The sequence below is a fragment of the Neophocaena asiaeorientalis genome, unplaced genomic scaffold, assembly GCF_003031525.2.
Source record: "Neophocaena asiaeorientalis asiaeorientalis breed wild unplaced genomic scaffold, Neophocaena_asiaeorientalis_V1.1 scaffold483, whole genome shotgun sequence".
Lineage (NCBI taxonomy): Eukaryota > Metazoa > Chordata > Mammalia > Artiodactyla > Phocoenidae > Neophocaena > Neophocaena asiaeorientalis.
Genome location: NW_020175631.1, coordinates 211,011 through 228,914, shown reverse-complemented (window position 1 = coordinate 228,914; position 17,904 = coordinate 211,011). Strand labels below are relative to the sequence as shown.

Below are 17,904 nucleotides of genomic sequence, written 5' to 3'. Positions count from 1 at the left end.
TGCACTCAGAAGAGTTTGAGCAAGAAAGAGCATGAGATTTGGAGTCTGACAACCAAGATTTGAGCCCAGATTTCTTCATTTGCTTGGTCTAGCATCACGGTCAATAACTGAATTAGTCTGAAATCCAGATTCTTAATCAAAAATTTTTGTCATAAACCAGTGTTTGATTAGTTTAAGTAAACTGTGGAGTACATTATTTACTCAAACTTTTGTTTCCTTCTGCCCTTGTCACTTCCAAATATCCCATCAGGAGTAACACAATGCTTGCTTTTTCTTTTCTCCTTTTCCTCTTTTTACTTTACTTCCATCCCATCTCTTTTCCTAATGAAGTCTCAACTCTGCCCTATCGATTTGCCCCAAAGGCACGCAAGTGACAACACCTACAAGGATGTTCAAAAACTGGGTGGATCAAAATGTTTACCATTGCTGGGCTTCCCTGGTGGCACAGTGGTTGAGAATCCGCCTGCTAATGCAGGTGCAGGGGACACAGCTTTGAGCCCTGGTCCGGGAAGATCCCACATGTCACAGAGCAACTAAGCCCATGCACCACAACTTCTGAGCCCGTGCGCTGCAACTACTGAAGCCTGCTCGCCTAGAGGCTGCGCTCTGCAACAGAAGAAGCCACCGCAATGAGAAGCCCACGCATCGCAACGAAGAGTAGCCCCCACTCGCTGAAACTAGAGAAAGCCCGCTTGCAGCAACGAAGACTCAACGCAGCCAAAAATAAAATTAATTAATTTTTTTAAAAAGTTTACCATTGCTAATTTTTATGATTACAAAGAGGTACATGATCGCAAATAATACTAATATATCAATACATTTTTTAAACTATAATTTTAGAGTACTGAGTTTTAATTTCCTTTTTTACTCTAATTGTTACTTGGTATTTTTGTTTCCTGGAAAATATATGGCCATAATCAAAGGAAGACAATGTGTCTGACGAGATCAGGTTCATTACCCTTTGACACCAGCATTTTGGTTGTCTAGAAGCTCAGTGGACTCACACTAAAATATTGTTATCCCTTTTTTCATCACATTTAGAAGTCAGGGATATATACCAAAATATCCTAATTTCTCCATGTAATAGTTGAGTTTTTGCAATGAAAAACTTTTCTGGACATGAGCCAATCCTTATACGGAACTTGAGTTCTAATGTATTAACCTGAAAATATAGTGACTAGATGCTCAATAAAATTATTACTGAATGAAATAAGAATCAACAAATTGAAATGCTCTATTGGAAAAAAATGAATACGTGATCCCAAATAACAACGTATTTTTATCCTTCTCACAAAAACAATGCTATAGAAAGACCAAAGACAACTTTATGCGATAACAAATACCCTGGAAGACGGCAGCACGATGCCTGAATTGGCTGAGGTAATAAAACGACTGTGGAGAGATCCAGGAATTCAGGCCTGCTTTGAAAGGGCATCTGAATATCAGGTCAATGACTCAGCAGCTTAGCAAGCGAATGCGTTTCGACAGGAACTGGAGCTGAAACATCTACATTTAAGAATTGTAACTCTGTATGCTCTACATTTGTAATCACAAATGATGAAAGTAAATGGCTTTACATTTTATCATACTAAAAAGCAAGTGAAGAGAAAGAAAAAAAGATCAAGATGGTGCAATAAGATGTAAGAAACATAACCACAGGAGCATTTTAAATAACTAATTTTGAACCTATATGTCTGAGAAGATATATATGTTGTAAATATTTTCTCCCAATTAAAAAGATTTAATCCTTACACACTAAGTTCAGCATGAACACAGACTGGTAACATGCACACTGAGGTCTTGGGCTATTCACTTCATCTCTATTCAAGTTACTCAAATCATCTTCTAAAATAACCTTATTAATGATACATGCTTTGGCTCCATTGGTTTGATGGGCATGATATAGCATTTTAGAAGAAAGTTATGTATTGATTTGAAAACATTTGTATATTGTGGGATTCTTTTTGAGTCTCAAGCAAGATTATATAATTTTCACAACTTTTAGCCATAAGGAAATTAGGATGTTGTAACAATGTTTATAATTTCATTATCAAAATGATTTTAAATTTCCATTTTAGTAAGTGGTCCTTGACCTGTCCCATGGTTACATGCTTATAAGCATGTGTGCACATGCATGTAAATATAATGTCAATACTTATTCTATATTTCTGTCCATGCATATGAATGTGTAAAAGGGTAAAAATAGCAGTTCTTCTGAGGCTCCCAACAGAACATGCTAGCAGTACTTTAAAAAGCAGTTAAGTAAAAGTTAAACAAATGAAAGATTATTTGAGGACAGAACAGTAAGACGTGCATGATGCTTCAGATTTTTAAGCATAACAAGTAGGAGGATTATGGAGAGAAAACAAACCATATAAATTCTAGGAAAACATAACAACAGTCTTCTGTGATTGCTCATCCGTTTTCACTTTAAATTCCAAAATCCAATGGACATATTGCCCTTGGAGGAAAGTCCTGCTCTTATCTCTCTGATGACCTAGAGAATGGATATCATCCTGTGATTACATCAACAATGTTTTAATACTAAGCTATAGTATAAAACATTGCTTTTTGATATGAATCACTGATAAAGGCAGTCACAATCAGAAACTGAGTTATGGAATATTCTCATAAAATGTTGCTTAGCAATGTTCCGGGGAGAGAAGAAGAGAAGGATAGTTCAACACTTGTAATTCATACATTTAGTTTCAGATACATATTACTGGTTAAACATTTTCCCTTAAAATAATGTAACTTGTATTTGCAATTATATTATCATCATGTTTACCAAATTCTTTGCTCTTTGATAACAAAAAATTTTACATATTGTATACCCAAAATGGGCAAATAGAACGACATTTTATTGCTTTTCCTAGACTTTCTAATCTTTAATTTTAGCTTTTTTCTTTGTTTTGACACATGAAATATATTTTACACTGGCACTATCACATTTCAGATTCATATCAAAAGCATCTGTCTGTTCTTCAAGTTTAGCAAATCTACACAATATCTATTTGCATCCATTTTTGTGAACCTCGCCAGTAATGATTTTTAACCACCCACATCGATTTGCAAAGAGCCGTAGAATAACGACAGGAAAAAGAAAGTTTTCATTTAAAATTTAAAAATTTAAATGTTAACTTTCTTTTCCCTTATGGATTCTTAAAGGGAAGATTAAGTAAAAGCCTGCTAAGAAAAATAGTTAAATGGCCATTGCTTTCTTCCAAAAATTAACAGCCGATTTTTTTCTTTCAAATACTTAATTACATTCACGTTTTAAGACTAAATACACTATCAGATTGATAACACATCCATTTTATTTCATATGCATTATACGGGGCAGGGGTCTTTCTTTTCCTTCTCCTCTCTTCCTTTCTACCTCCCCTCCTTCTTTTCCTTTCTTTCCTTCCTTCTGTCTATTTATTCATCCACCCGTCCAACCATCCATCCATTTTTTTGTGTGAAAGTGAGATATTTGTTATTCTCTCAAACCTAGCAACCCTTTAAGTTGAGGCCAGCAAAGAGGTGAGTCCTAATCAGAGAATGTTGTTTGTTGGCTACATAACATCTCTCCCCTAACCAGTACTAGCAAACTGAAAGAAAAGGGTCATGAGAGTGGGAAAAATTTTAATTAATACTTCATGGTTTGCTGATTGGGCTGTCCAGTGTGTGACTTAAACGCCACGTTTTAAGATTCAACGTGGACTTTACTAGGAGAATACTATTTTTATATGATTAGAAAAAGAATCAGATATTTTTTAAGTGATTTGAGCTGGATGTATTCAGGGTCTCTGGTTTAAGTTTTAGACCACAGGCTTGAGCACCCAAATTCTATATTTGTTTATTAAAATGAACATCTTAAATGCAAATTTGTCACTCTGCTACTGCTTCGCTTGAGATCATTTATGCATGCAAATAAAAGTACATTAAAATGTGTCTTTACCAAAGCATTCATTCAGCTATCATTAAAATGAATTTAATCTCTATCATGGCAGGTATGTTTTTGTTTGGTTCGGTTTGGTTTGGTTTTTGCTCCTGCATGAGCTGACCAGTAGTATACTACCACATATGCAGCCCTGAGTTAACAGGAAATTCACCAAGGACCTGGCTTCAAAAATCGAAAAGAGATAAACTAGAACATTTTCCCAATACTTTCTTCTGATATTTCTATCTTGATTTGTCTTTTTTAATAAAATTAAACTTTATTAGAATAAAACATGGTGATAAATTTTCACATAATACATATATGTGTTTCTGAAGTGTGATTGTCTATTGGTCCTTGGCCAAAATCCCTTTGAGGCACTTGGCAATTCTTAGTTTATTTCAGCTTAAAATCAGAAAGTTCCTCCAAGAATAAATTATCTATATCGCTGTTGAATTTATTAAAAAAATAAAATAAAATAGCATTGGCTTTCAAGGCATTGTGCTAGGTGCTAACGCATAACAGCCCTTCAGCTTATTCCCTGAAAACGTCAACTGTTGAGTAATAACTAATATTCAGTTAGATTATACCTCTCATTCTGTCTGGAATGGATACATGCCCATTATGATCTTCCTAGTTAGGTTATATGTATAAACTTGGTTCAATATAATGGGCAATTTTGTCATAAAAACCTTACCAGGCTATTGCTATCTCTATTTAACAATTTTATAGAAATAGCCATATTGCTAAGCTCCTAAAGCCTTAGTATCAAAATTGTATAATAAGTGATTTTCAACTGTTTTTAAAGCAGTGATACAGTTTGTTTTAGTCCAAAGACGTGATCTGGTTTGAAGGATGAAGCTAAGACAGTTTGTTTCCTCTAATCTAACAGACTCTTCTAGACCACACAGCTTAATCAGATTCACTCCTGCCTCTCACCACCTGTGAGAGATCCTGTGGGCAGGAGGAGGACAGTATTTCTCCCGGAAACAGTAGGGTTTTTAAATATGGCCTCCGGTGAAGAGTGAAGGACACACTGAGGCACTGATGGAAGCGAAGAGGAGGTTGGAAAGGATACAGTGTGGAATTTCAGCTTTCTATCCCCAGGAGTGTGATTTGGGAGTGGGTCAGCAATTTCATGAACTAGTTCCAGCATGAACCAGCAAGAAAGTCAAAAGTTTCTTCTGTTACTGAGCTAACCAGATATAGCCATGGTTCTTAATGAAAACGATTCCGATTCTTAAACTAAACAATCCAGGAGACACAACACAACCATCATCAAATTATGATATTAAAACCAGTCTCTCTCTTAAAATTTGAAGTGCCTACATACAAACAACAGCCTTTTCAGACTAGTCTAGTGACCATCATGCCAAGGTAGCATTTTTGGGGATGATCTAAGTCCTATAAGGAGAGCTTTCTTCTCAAATGTCTATTCAGATGCCAGTGAATCCATCACATCATCCTTATAAAATATAAGCTAAGGCAGCATTCATCCAGTTGCCGTTTAAAAAAAAGGTCCCAGAGGTCAGCTGTGTGTCACACTCAGTGCTCTGCAACATCCCAGACACCATGTTCTTGTAATTCTGAGGAGCAGAGTTGGAAAAGCACCAGTCTGGAGTTTCACAACTTTAATGGGCTCTAAACTAAAAATTCATTTGTACTCAATACTGATATCTTCTAGTACAAAGTTAAAATTATATATGCTATTTTATTTGTTTTTCTTATTAGCTACCTGAACGATTTGGCTGGAAGAGCAGCTCCTGGCTACGTCCCAAATGATCAAGATGTTCCACATTCTCAAGTGAAAACAACTAGAATCACTGAAACTCAATTCTCCTGTTAAAGACTTGCATTTCAGGTATGATCCAATGTCTCTTTGAACTCTCAACAGAAATATGCATCAGACACAATATTTCTTCATGGAGAAGAGCTCTAACCCATGGTCAAGTGCAGTGAGTCCTTGGGCATGCTCACTAGGCCTCAGGTACTTTCAGTACCACTGTCTTTCATTGCCCTCCTGTAGCTCTACATGCCAACCCTCACCCTGAGCCTCACCCTTTCCCTCCAGCAAAAATGCCTCTGTTGGGCTTCCCTGGTGGCGCAGTGGTTGGGAGTCCGCCTGCCGATGAAGGGGACACGGGTTTGCGCCCCGGTCCAGGAAGATCCCACATGCTGCGCAGCGGCTGGGCCCGTGAGCCATGGCCGCTGAGCCTGCGCGTCCGGAGCCTGTGCTCCACAACGCGAGAGGCCACCGCAGTGAGAGGCCCGCGTATGGCAAAAAAAAAAAAAAAAAAAGCCTGTCTTGAGTAGGTGGGAGCTAGATTTCATTTTCCTTATAGTTGAAACTGATATCCTACTTTGGCACAAAAAAAAAAAAAAAAAAAGGAAATATATTTAAATAACATTTAACCAAGAGGTGCCAGGGATCATATTTCCTGGGCCTTCCTACTCTCCCATTTGCTTGAAATATTCTTAATTTGTCTTCTTAGTTAAAAACAAATAATTGAGAAGTATTTGAATGTGACACTATTTACTGGAATAACAAAGCCTATTTTATAAGCATGGTTTGGGTATAAAGATGAGTCCATTATTTTCATTGCTGTTGCATTATCAAGACACTCCTAGAAATTCTATTGTAAAATTACTCATTTACTATACCGAGAAATCGAAATCCATACCATAGTGTTAGAAAATGTCCCTTGACACTTAAGTACTTCTCCCTATGATTGCAGATGAGATGGAGTATTCAACATTAAAACCATGTTCTAGGTGCACCCCCTGGTAATGAAAAAATCAGTAAAAACATAGTTCAGTCATTCATGTATGAGATAATGGGAATATTTTTTAAAAGTATAAAAAATGAAAAAAATGTGACATGAATTATTTGTATCCATTTATGAGGGAAATTTGTTTCACTGGGATCAAAGTTTAATATTTTTTAAGTATTAAAACTACTGACACATAATATCTCATTAGAATAGTTATTACATGGATGGCCAGGATATTTTCAAGTTAATATGGAAGAAAGCCCTTCAAAATTTACCCCTCATTTTCAGGCCCACAAATAGTTAATTTTCTGAAAGATGAACCAAAGATCAAACCAGGATAAAGGAACTGCAAAGACTGGGATGGACATCTCTTTTGGCAAATGTAAGCTGTTTGTCTTCGGGCTTGTCATCACTGTGGCACAGTGCCTCTTTAGCAACTACTTTCTCCAGACTCGTGATCTTTGGTCCAGTTTTCAGAGTTTTCCTTTGAGAACCCAAGTCCAATTCCTCCTCTCTGCCCCTCCTAAGCCTGTCCATACATTTGTGGCACACTCACTTTTCTCTCTTACTCTCCTTTCTCCTCTCCAAATTTCTCACTGAAACACAGACTAGAAGCTGAGTGTAGGCCTTGGGGCTAATCCTACCAAGGTCCCAATCCCAGGTTCTCCATTAATTAGCAGCAGTTTTTGAGGAATAAAGCTACTTTTTCTTTACTTGCCTCATGAGGTTGTTGTGAAGATTATTTGAAATGAAGTACCAGCACAGAGTTATAACTTGGTGTCCACTTACCTTACGTAAGTTAATGGAATTTTCTGGATCCTAGACTGTCTGGATCATAATAAGCCAATTTTAACACTTAATGCCGTACACTGAACACCTAGAATGACCCAATCCTGGTCATTCTCTACAACCAATTTTAGTATCTTGTCAGAAATAGTCACTAGCATGAATTATCTTTTTAGTACATCTGTTCCTTGAACATTCCAAGCCTTAGAGTCTTCACACCTACTGCTCTCCTTGCCTAAAATGCCCTGACCCTGGATCTCTGCAAAGACTGGCCTCTTCTTATCATTAAGCTTCCAAATCAAAGGCTGTCTCCTCATGGAGCCTTGACCATCCTACCTACTACCCATCCCTTAACATCCCTGTCACTACTACACCCTGCGGAGTGTGGGTAAGCACATAAGAACAAGCTCTCAGGAGTGGGGGGAGGGAGGGCAGCCTGATTTTTGGCCCTTGATGAGTCCCCAGGTGCAAACACCCTGACAATAGCCAGTTTCAACCTACCAACATGATGCCACTAGATGTAGAGTTGGGAAGAAATACGAACAAGCAGTTCTTTCTAGCCGCGCCAATGTGAGCCAGTACCGTTACACAATTGATAATATTGCACTATTTTTCTCTTTTGAAACATACCAATATATGAAATTGCCTTGTTTCTTTATCAGTTTGTTCTTTTTCATTCTGTTTCTGCGTCACGTGCTCTGAGCTCCAGAAGGCCAGGGGCCATATTTGCTTACAACTCCTGTGATTATCACACTGACCAACCCGGAGCAGGCACGCAGTCAATCCTGGCTGGAGGAATAAATGCACTACGCCAGGCACCTATGAACACTACCTTCACACCCTGACTGTAACACGGTGAATGGGCATTGCTATCCTTACGGAGGACAAACGGTCAAGAAATGGAGGCTAAAACAAAGTAAAAGGCTTCCCCAAGATCACACACAGAAGTGCTAGAAATGTGATTAAAATGCATATCTTCCTAACTTCAAATATCACACGTCTTACACTGCTCATCACTGATGGGCTATAAGGTAAATTGGGCTGGAAACCATTCCTTTTCTGTACAGTAAGTGCTTTCTCCAGTGTTGTTGGTCATTCACAATTCCCTTCAAAGAGAAGAGGGAAGGGGGAATAAAAGGACAGTCTATTGGGGAGGTATCTCTCAGTTGTCAGGGCTCTGGGGTACTTCACCACTCTGTGCTTCTAAAACGAGGCTTGATGCGACGATTGCCAATGAAGACACAAAACCTCAGAAAATCATGTTCATTTCCTGAAACGTCAAGTTCACTCAGTACCAATATCATATTCATACATTTTTTAAAACAATTTTTTGAATATTATACAGCATTTGCATTAGGATGCTAGACTTTCATTGGTGTATCATCATTTTCCTGTCCTTTTATAAGTCTTTGGTTAATTTTGTAAAGCATTTTAAGTTGTATAAGTGATCTATTCTACTTTCATGTATCACCGGCCCTTATGAAGGAATGAGAAAGGTCTTGCTAATTCTCTATTACAGTATTGATGCTAAAATGTAAGATGCTTGTGAATTGGATTGTGAAGCTCAGTTAAGACTTATTTTGACATAACATTTTCTATACTATGCAACTATTACCTCTTTCGCACCCACTAAAACAGGTTTTGAGCTCTTTTGTTTTCTTAATAGGTTTTGCTTTCTCTCTGGCTTAAGAGGGTGTGTTATTAAAGGCACTGTCTATGAGGAAGAGAATGTGGAGAATTTCTCTAAAAACAAATATTTAAACAATAAAATTTTGAAAATACTTAAATTTTACTATAAAACAAAAAACAGCTATACGTACTTTTAAGGAACTATTTTAATCATTTAAATACATTTTTAAGTTTAGTCACAGCAATTGAGTTATATTAATCCCTTAATAAATTCTCACAGCTAAATCACTTTTTTTCAAGTGTTAAATAGGTTTATCCTAAAGCACATAGGCTTTTGCAGTGTAACATTTCATAGTATTTCAAAATAGGAATTGTAAAAAATAAGGTACCTTCCCACTTCGTTTCAGTAAGTGCCCAGGTACTCACATTAGCACTGATTTGTATTCACATAGCATAAATTATCCTAAGACTATTTAAAACTAAAGACTGAATTTACATATTAAATTCAAGAACTATAGAATTTTAAACAGGAACATCAAAATGAAAAAATTCTCTGTCCAAGTACTGTATCATCCTCATATATCACCTAATTTAATGCAAATTTCCTTAGAGCTCTTATCAAACCAGAACTCCAACTGTCAAACTGGTAAAATTAATTCTCCTTACAGAAGTTACTAAGTAAACAGAAAATGCAATGCAAACGTGAGCCCTTTTATTGCTATAAAATAATTCCGCAGCGCAAAGAACTTACATATTTACAAGGATTTATCAGTTATAGAGAAGTCCTTTCTTCCTAATTGCTTTATGATTAAAAAATAGAACTGAAAGGACATAGAACTATACGGAAGCTAGGGAAAAGAGGTCAGCAACCATTACAACATAGAGCTTTAGATTTTGTACCTGTTATATAACTATTTGCAACAGTGTTTAGTGGATCCATGATATGAAATAAATCATAATTGTTTTGAATTTAAAGTTGAATCATGTGCACTATGTTCATTTCTGTGGGAGTATGAGACAGCTTAGCAGTGAGTCTGGTTGTCTACCCAGCAGCTATATCCCAACTTAGCTTTGTTGTTCTCTATTAGATCTCACAGAGCAGTAACTTATGTATAACTGTACCTTTGTTTCAGGTATGTTCATGGTTAATGTTACCAAAATTATAAGCTATATAAGATGATGTCTAATTTATTCTCATGATAGAATTTACTTTGATGACTTTAAAAATTATATTATTCAATAATCAGAGAATTATCTAGTGGGCATTTTAAGTTACACACACACATTTAGTAGGAAATATATGATGGTATTAACAATTACGGGAGTCTAGAGACCCAGCTTCCCTTGTGGTTGTAAATCCTTTGGATTCTGTTTTTAATAAAAAGCAATTAAGGGATTTAGAATGACCTCTCTGCATATACTTTTTATCTGCAAGCATCTGCCCTGATCTATTTTCAGAACTGGGTACCAGGGAAAGACTTGGTTGAGCCATTTTGCTGTGGCTGCATAGTGGTGACACAGATCTACCTGTTGGCCCTGACATATGTAGCCACCTTAGGATTTTATACCAGACTTATTGTGCTGATTAATTTATAATGCATATAAATGTCGAATCACTGTGCTGTACACCTGAAATAATACAATTCTATATGTCAACTATACTTCAATAAAAAAATTAAAAAGTTATACCATTGCTGATACAGTCAAATATGTTGAATAAACCCCATTCGACAGAATAGTTTAAAATAAATTTCTACTCAGATTAGATCCTATTTTTCTGTGCTCAAATATATAAATAATGTCAGAAATTGTTATTTTTCCAAGAGAGTCACATGCTTATAGGATGAGCAAAGACATCTCACAAATAAATTAGCTGCAGTAACATTATTAATTTTTAGGTGTCCTAGACTATTCAATGAGTTTGCAAACACTATAAAGGGCATATTATTCCATAATAGTCTCTCCTGATATAAAATGTAAATAATCTTGTGTGGCCAAATATTTAGCCAACTGTTTAACATAAACTAGTAAAACTCAGTAACTTTCCCAACTGTTTAAAATGGACTATAAAACTCAACTGTTTAGTCAACTGTTTAATATAAATCCATAAAACTCTGATGGCTTGCAATATATAAATAACATGGGCAGTTTAACAAATAATTGATGTTCACTAGTCGCTTAAAATCCTAGCCTGTGAATTTTTAGTTACATCATATATTTCAGGCATTTAAACCTGTTTTCTTTACTATTTAAGAATCCTTACTTAAATATCAGACTTAAGGAAACATGTATTACATACATACATACTTAAGTAAATAAATAAATAAAACCTTTCCAAAATGAGAATTCCAAGTTCCATTTAAAGTCTCTAAAGCTCTAGTTATCTTAACTACTCAGGGAATTAAGGTTATTCAAGCTATATCACATATCCATTCACCTCATTAATTATCCCAGTAGATCTGACCAATCCAGATATTCAGTCAGCAAGGATACAGGTTTTCCTCTGATTTCTATTACTGTTTTTCTCAGAATAGTTATGATGGAGTGTATATTTGCATTTCTTCCATGCTCCACTTTGGGAATCTCCAAATTTTTTTCAGTGGTTATAGTGCCTTACACCTCTAAAATAAGCCCCAATGAGCAACTGCTCTTTCAGTCGACTATTAAATGGAGTGATTTTGCATTGGTACACATATATATTTGAGGAATTTTAGTTCTATATATCTGTTCTCCATTTGGTTATGTGAAAGGTAAAGTACTAACACTACAATGTGTTGTACTTTTCATTATCTTCAGTACATCAGCTGGTTGACATTTAATACCCCAATATAGTTATTACCTTTGAAATCTCTGTACAGCTAGGATGTTCCCTGGTACTTAATATCTTAGGATTAAGCTATTATGAAAGCCCCATAATTTTTCCTTTGCCTCTGGTCTCTTCCTCATCAAATCTATCTTCTGATCTCAGATCAAAGTGACTTACCATAACAATAAGCAAACAAAAACAAACAAATGTTAATTCCCTACCCCCAAATCTCCTACAGATCCCCATTGACTACAATATAAAAACTAATCTTCTCATGTAATGTAAAAGACATAGTAAATCTATTTCTGGCCTAACACCTCAGGCTTACTCCTGCCTGCTCAAAGCTTTTGCCCTCGCTGCCTCTCTTCTTTTTACACAGCTATCATCTTTTGCAGTTTCTGATCACTCCATTTCAAATTACAACCCACCCTCTACACTTCCTATCAGATACTGATATCCTAAGTGTATTCACACACCCACACGCAAACACACACACACATAAACGCCACCATCATCCACTTACAAGGTTCTCAAGACTGAATCATCTCTGGTACCTGAAATATAATAAATGCTCAATAAACAAATATTTGCTGAATAAATGAATAAGTATCAGGCCATATACCTCAATGTTTTTACCTTAATCTTCACATTTCCAAAAATATAATTATTTGCCCCAAGCATGCCATGTTCTCTCGTTCCTTGATGACTTGTGCATGCACTTTATGTAAAACTCCTCCCTCCATTCCATTAACATGGATTCTATTCATTTATTTGCAAGTATTTATTGCATGTCTATTATGTGTCAGGCACAGTGCCTGGTACTGGGAATATAGGCATCACTAATATAGATAAGGTCCCTGCCCTCATGAGGCTACTATTCTATTAGGGTGATGATAGCTATTAAACATGTGAAAAAATAAACCACTTCTTTATTGATTGTGGCAGTTACTATAAAAGAAATAAAGAGAGTGATACAATAGAAAGGAAATGGGCAATAAAAAGAGTTAAGAATTTACATGGACATTCAAGGTCGTTACTTGTGAAGGAGATATTGACATTAAGACCTGAAAGTTGAGAAAGAAGCAGCCTTATGGAAGGAAGAAAGGAACTGTGTCACGTGGAAAGGAGATGGATTATGCAAAAGTCCTGAGATAGCAAAAAGTTAGATTTATATTAAAGGAACTGTTACATGGTCCCTCAGGCTGATTTAAATCTTCCTCTGGGCTCACATTTTACCTTATATATTAGAATATTACATAATATTATAATAATGTATTTTTCTCTTTACAAGACAGCAAGCTCTTTGAAGATAGTGACCAGTCCTTTTTTTTTTAAGTGGGAAAGGCAATTTTAGTAACAACTGAAAATTCAGAAGCCATAAAGGAGAAGAAAACATTTATAAATAAAATTATAGAAAAATAAAAGCATATGGAAAAAACCACCACACACGATAGCAAGTGACAACACACAGGGAACACATAGATAAATTGTGAAAACATGGACAAAAAGTTAATTCCCTTATTCTATGTTAGGAAAAGTCCAAGAACCTTACAGAAAGGAGTTCAAACGATGTTGTTAGCTTTTAACACTTGAGACAAATGCTGTATTTACTCAGTGATTAAAGCAACCTCACAATATAGGTACTGTTATTATCATTTATTCATCAGGAACCTAAGGTGCAGAGAGGTTAAGTAACTTGCCCAAGGTTACCCAGCTTATAGGGGACAGAGTGACCATGTCCCTTTATGCTTATGTTGGTAGGCCTAGCACAGTGTCTAGTACGTAGAACACAAATGATAACTGAATGAATGAATGGAGGTAAGAGGAGCTAAGAGAAGAGGGAAGAATCATAGTATCAGAACTATGGTAGCTTCCAATCTTCTGTGGGCTCTGGATATTTAAGAATATGCATAGACTTTGATCAAAATCCCTAAGACCAATAGATGTCTTACTAAAGCTCTAAACTGCTGTAAATTTTCCAGTTGCTCAAAGTCAGTATGTGAATTATTTTGCTCCAGGCTGCATGAATACCGAAAAAAGTAAATAAATGTTCTCTTTTTCTCTAGTCCTTGAGCTGCAAATTGGCCAAACAAGTCTTACTTTATAATCAGTCAAAACTGAAAGACTACCTTTTAAACAGATGGGAGCATTCAGTTATAAGTCCAAATGTTCATCTTAATGTAAATTTTGGAAGATATTTGTATGATTCTTTATTCTGTTATTTTTGTTTTTTTAAAGAATGCTTGATGTAGGTGGACAGAGATCTGAGAGAAAGAAATGGATTCACTCCTTGAAGGAGTTACATGAATTATATTTTGTGCTGCACTCAGTGCCTATGACATGGTCTTGGTGGAAGATGAAGTGGTAAGTCTAAAAGGAAAACACGGTCAAGGTAAAAAATAAGCCGTTGTGCTTTCCAATATGAATACCCCATTTCCCAACTCAGTTAAGACCTTCCAAAGACAGATGTTACTTCTACATCCTTGTTCATAATGCCCACCATTAATATCTTGCAAATAACAATCCTACATATTTTCATCTTTTATACCTAAGAGAACAGAATGCATGAAAGCCTTCACCTGTTCAACAGTATCTGTAATCACAAGTACTTTGCAACCACCTCCATTGTCCTGTTTCTCAATAAAAAAGATCTTTCAAGAAAAAGTAACCAAAGTGCATCTTGGTATCTGCTTTCCAGAGTACACTGGTAAGATACTTTCCTTTTAATTCCATAGTAGTAAAATTTTGTATAGAGATACATTTTTTCTATCTGGATTTTGATGTGTAATGTTTAGGAGGTTGGGGCTTATGATACTTTTCTGAGTCATGTATATGATCCAACCTGGGAAGAATCTTACAGATAAAGAGGAAATCCTCTCTACACTGCCTGCATTAAAGCAAAGCTCTAATGAATAAAGGGGAGGTGGTTAGATAGACCAGGGTTGTTACTCTGTGTAATGTATAATGACATTGCAAACTATATTATCTTAAACATTATAACAGGAGTGTAAATTATATTCCAAATTGGCGGTTTTTAATATATTTCCTAATGAAACCTTGTAATCTTGTACTAGACCTCAGTGGCTCTTCAAAGTCAGAATTAAGTTTCTGGAGGAATAGCTTGAATGAATGAGAAGAGTGACATCTATTTTTCCAATTTTCCTAGCTCCTAGGGTTTTAGTACTGACCCTCTTAGCCAATGAATATAAATGTCAGTTTCTCTAAAAGGGTTGTTTTTTTTTTGGGGACTTTTTTTTTTTTTTTTGGTAAATAGTTATATGCCCTGTTGTTAATGAAATTATGTAAGATGGAAATATTTATGATTTAAACACAAACATAAACCCAATTTCACCACTTAGATATGTGGGTAGCACAGATGTGCCAGGGGTGTTGAATTGTGTCAAAGTAGCTGTTTGTGCTCATCTATAATGAGTACTTATATTTTTCTTATTTGTAAACATTATGTTTACATATTTATCGTATGACTGAATATAATCATGCTTCTGTACTGAAAGTTACCAATTAAATATAGAATCATAATTCAGGGCTATATGTTTTCTTTTAAGTAATCATCTATTTCTCAGAGCAATTTTTAGTTTATGAAAATAATAAACAGAAAAAAGTTTCTACATACTCCCTCTCTGGCCAGCTCCCACAATTTCCCCTATTATAAACATCTGGAAGGGGTGTGGTATATTTGCTACAACTGATGAACAGATATTGATACATTATTAACTGAAGTCTGTATTTCAGGTTAGGGTTAACTCTTTGTGTTCCACAATTCAATGGGTTATGCCAAAGTCATGTCAATGTACCCACCATTACAGCGTTATACAAAATAGTTTCACTGCCCTAAAAAATGCCTGTGGTCCATGTCTTCGCTGCCCTCAACCCTTGAAACCATTATCTTTTTACTGTTTCTGTAGTTTTGCCCTTCCGAGAATGTCAAAGAGCTGAAATCATACAGTAAGTGCCTCTCACTTTTTGGCTTTCATTCACACAGTTTTCCGTCTCTCCTAGCTATCCCTCAAGGTCCAGCTCAAATAACACCTCATTATGTAGTCCACTCATCTATAATTTCCATTCTTTTCTTCTTTTAGTTCATATTAATACACATGCACCCAACCCATGCACACATTTACATGCATAATATTTGACATACATACGGGCTTTTTTACTCACTCACTTTGTTATATAAATATATTCGTGTTTCTACTCTACTGTGAGCTTTCTGACGCAGAGGTTACATTTTAGCCACCTGAAGCCTCCAGGGAGGTAAGCATAGTTCCCAGCACAAAATAGATGTTGTGTAAACCTCTGATAATTAACCATTGCCATTTTGATTTTTCAATCCTGAGAACATCAAATAGCAAAGTAAAATACTAAAACTTATTGATATTACTTATAATTTGATGCTTTTTAAATGCAGTTAAAGTTTACTTCTTTAATTTTTTTAACAAGGTCCAAATACCTTTGAAGATGCAAGGAACTACATCAAGAACCAGTTTCTAGACCTGAATTTAAAAAAAGATAAGGAAATGTATTCCCACACGACCTGTGCTACAGATACTCAAAATGTCAAGTTCGTGTTTGACGCTGTTACAGATATAATAAAGAGAATCTGAAAGACTGTGGGCTCTTCTAATCAATCCTTTTTTCTTCCACTCTTGCTGATGTATATTTTTCAGCATATAAAAGGTGCTGTGTGTTTAGTTTTAATAGATATTAACTTGTATAACTAGTGTTGTAAGGCAAAAGTTTTCACACAAAAATTTTAATGTATTGTCACCTGCATGTGGATGAGTTTTGATTTCTCTGAAATATTGAGGATTGGGGTGTCTTTGATGTCCTCAGTTCTGAAAACTGATACATTTTGGTAACACTATAACTGTACATATCAGTGACACTGAATTTCCTTGGAAGTAAATTCTGCACTGTGGCCTATTTTTAATGACAGAGCAATGGAAAAAAAGCAAGGTGTTCCATATTACTTCCACTGGCCAGACACTGAGAGGCCTTCATTTTTGCTGATAATGTAACCATGCCTGTAACTGTAGAAACTATTCAAAGATGATACATGTGGTGTTTTACTGGTGTTTATTTTATTGAATACTCCTATTCAGCCACCTGCAAATGCAATGTTCACTATACATGTATCTGCTGATGGAAATTTCATATGCATCCAATTTTTATTTGCTACTTTTCCTTAGAAAAATCTCATTAATGCTGAATTTACCTTTAGAATTGAGGATTCCAATGATATATTTTTGTACCAATCTGACTGAAAACAGGGGACCACGTGTGGTCAAGAACACAGTGTAAGGCTGCTCAGGCTGAACCAAGTCCTCAACGGAGTACTTGTTTCCTACATTTTATTCCAGAGCAGCATGGAACATTATTGTAATTGATGGTTTGGGGACAATAAATCGAGACCTCAAGAGAAAAAAATAATTCAGTGTCTTAGCACTAGTGTGTTTTAGCTCTGTGAATAAGAAGTAGGAAGTAAGAGTGAGTAATTCGGAGACTTTTTGTTTTTGTGGTACGCGGGCCTCTCACTGCTGTGGCCTCTCCCGTTGCGGAGCACAGGCTCCAGACGCACAGGCCCAGCGGCCATGGCTCATGGGCGCAGCCGCTCTGCGGCATGTGGGATCTTCGCGGACCGGGTCACGAACCCGTGTCCCCTGCATCGGCAGGCGGACTCTCAACCACTGCGTCACCAGGGAAGCCCTGGAGACTTTTTTAAAAGAGAAACATTGAACTTCTTGTTAGTAGTGTATTGTGCTGTCTAAACGTTACACCGGATGCTAGTGGTCAAAGCCTACTCTTTAAAAGCTAATTTGGTGCTTTACAAACAAAATCGTTATTTATAAACAGAAAAGATGACTTTTTCTTTTTTAAAGTGTGCACTATTTACAACATATACTTGTTAAGCCTGTGTGATATCATTTACTCTCTCCACTTGCAGAAGGTGATACATAGATCAGAATAGG

The 17,904-nt window shown here is 36.1% G+C and overlaps 1 pseudogene; it reads left to right on the top strand.

Moving 5' to 3' along the window:
* Positions 1 to 16,559, top strand: part of LOC112390454 (guanine nucleotide-binding protein G(t) subunit alpha-3-like) — a 45,778-nt pseudogene extending 29,219 nt beyond the window's left edge.
* The last annotated feature ends 1,345 nt before the right edge of the window (positions 16,560 to 17,904 follow it).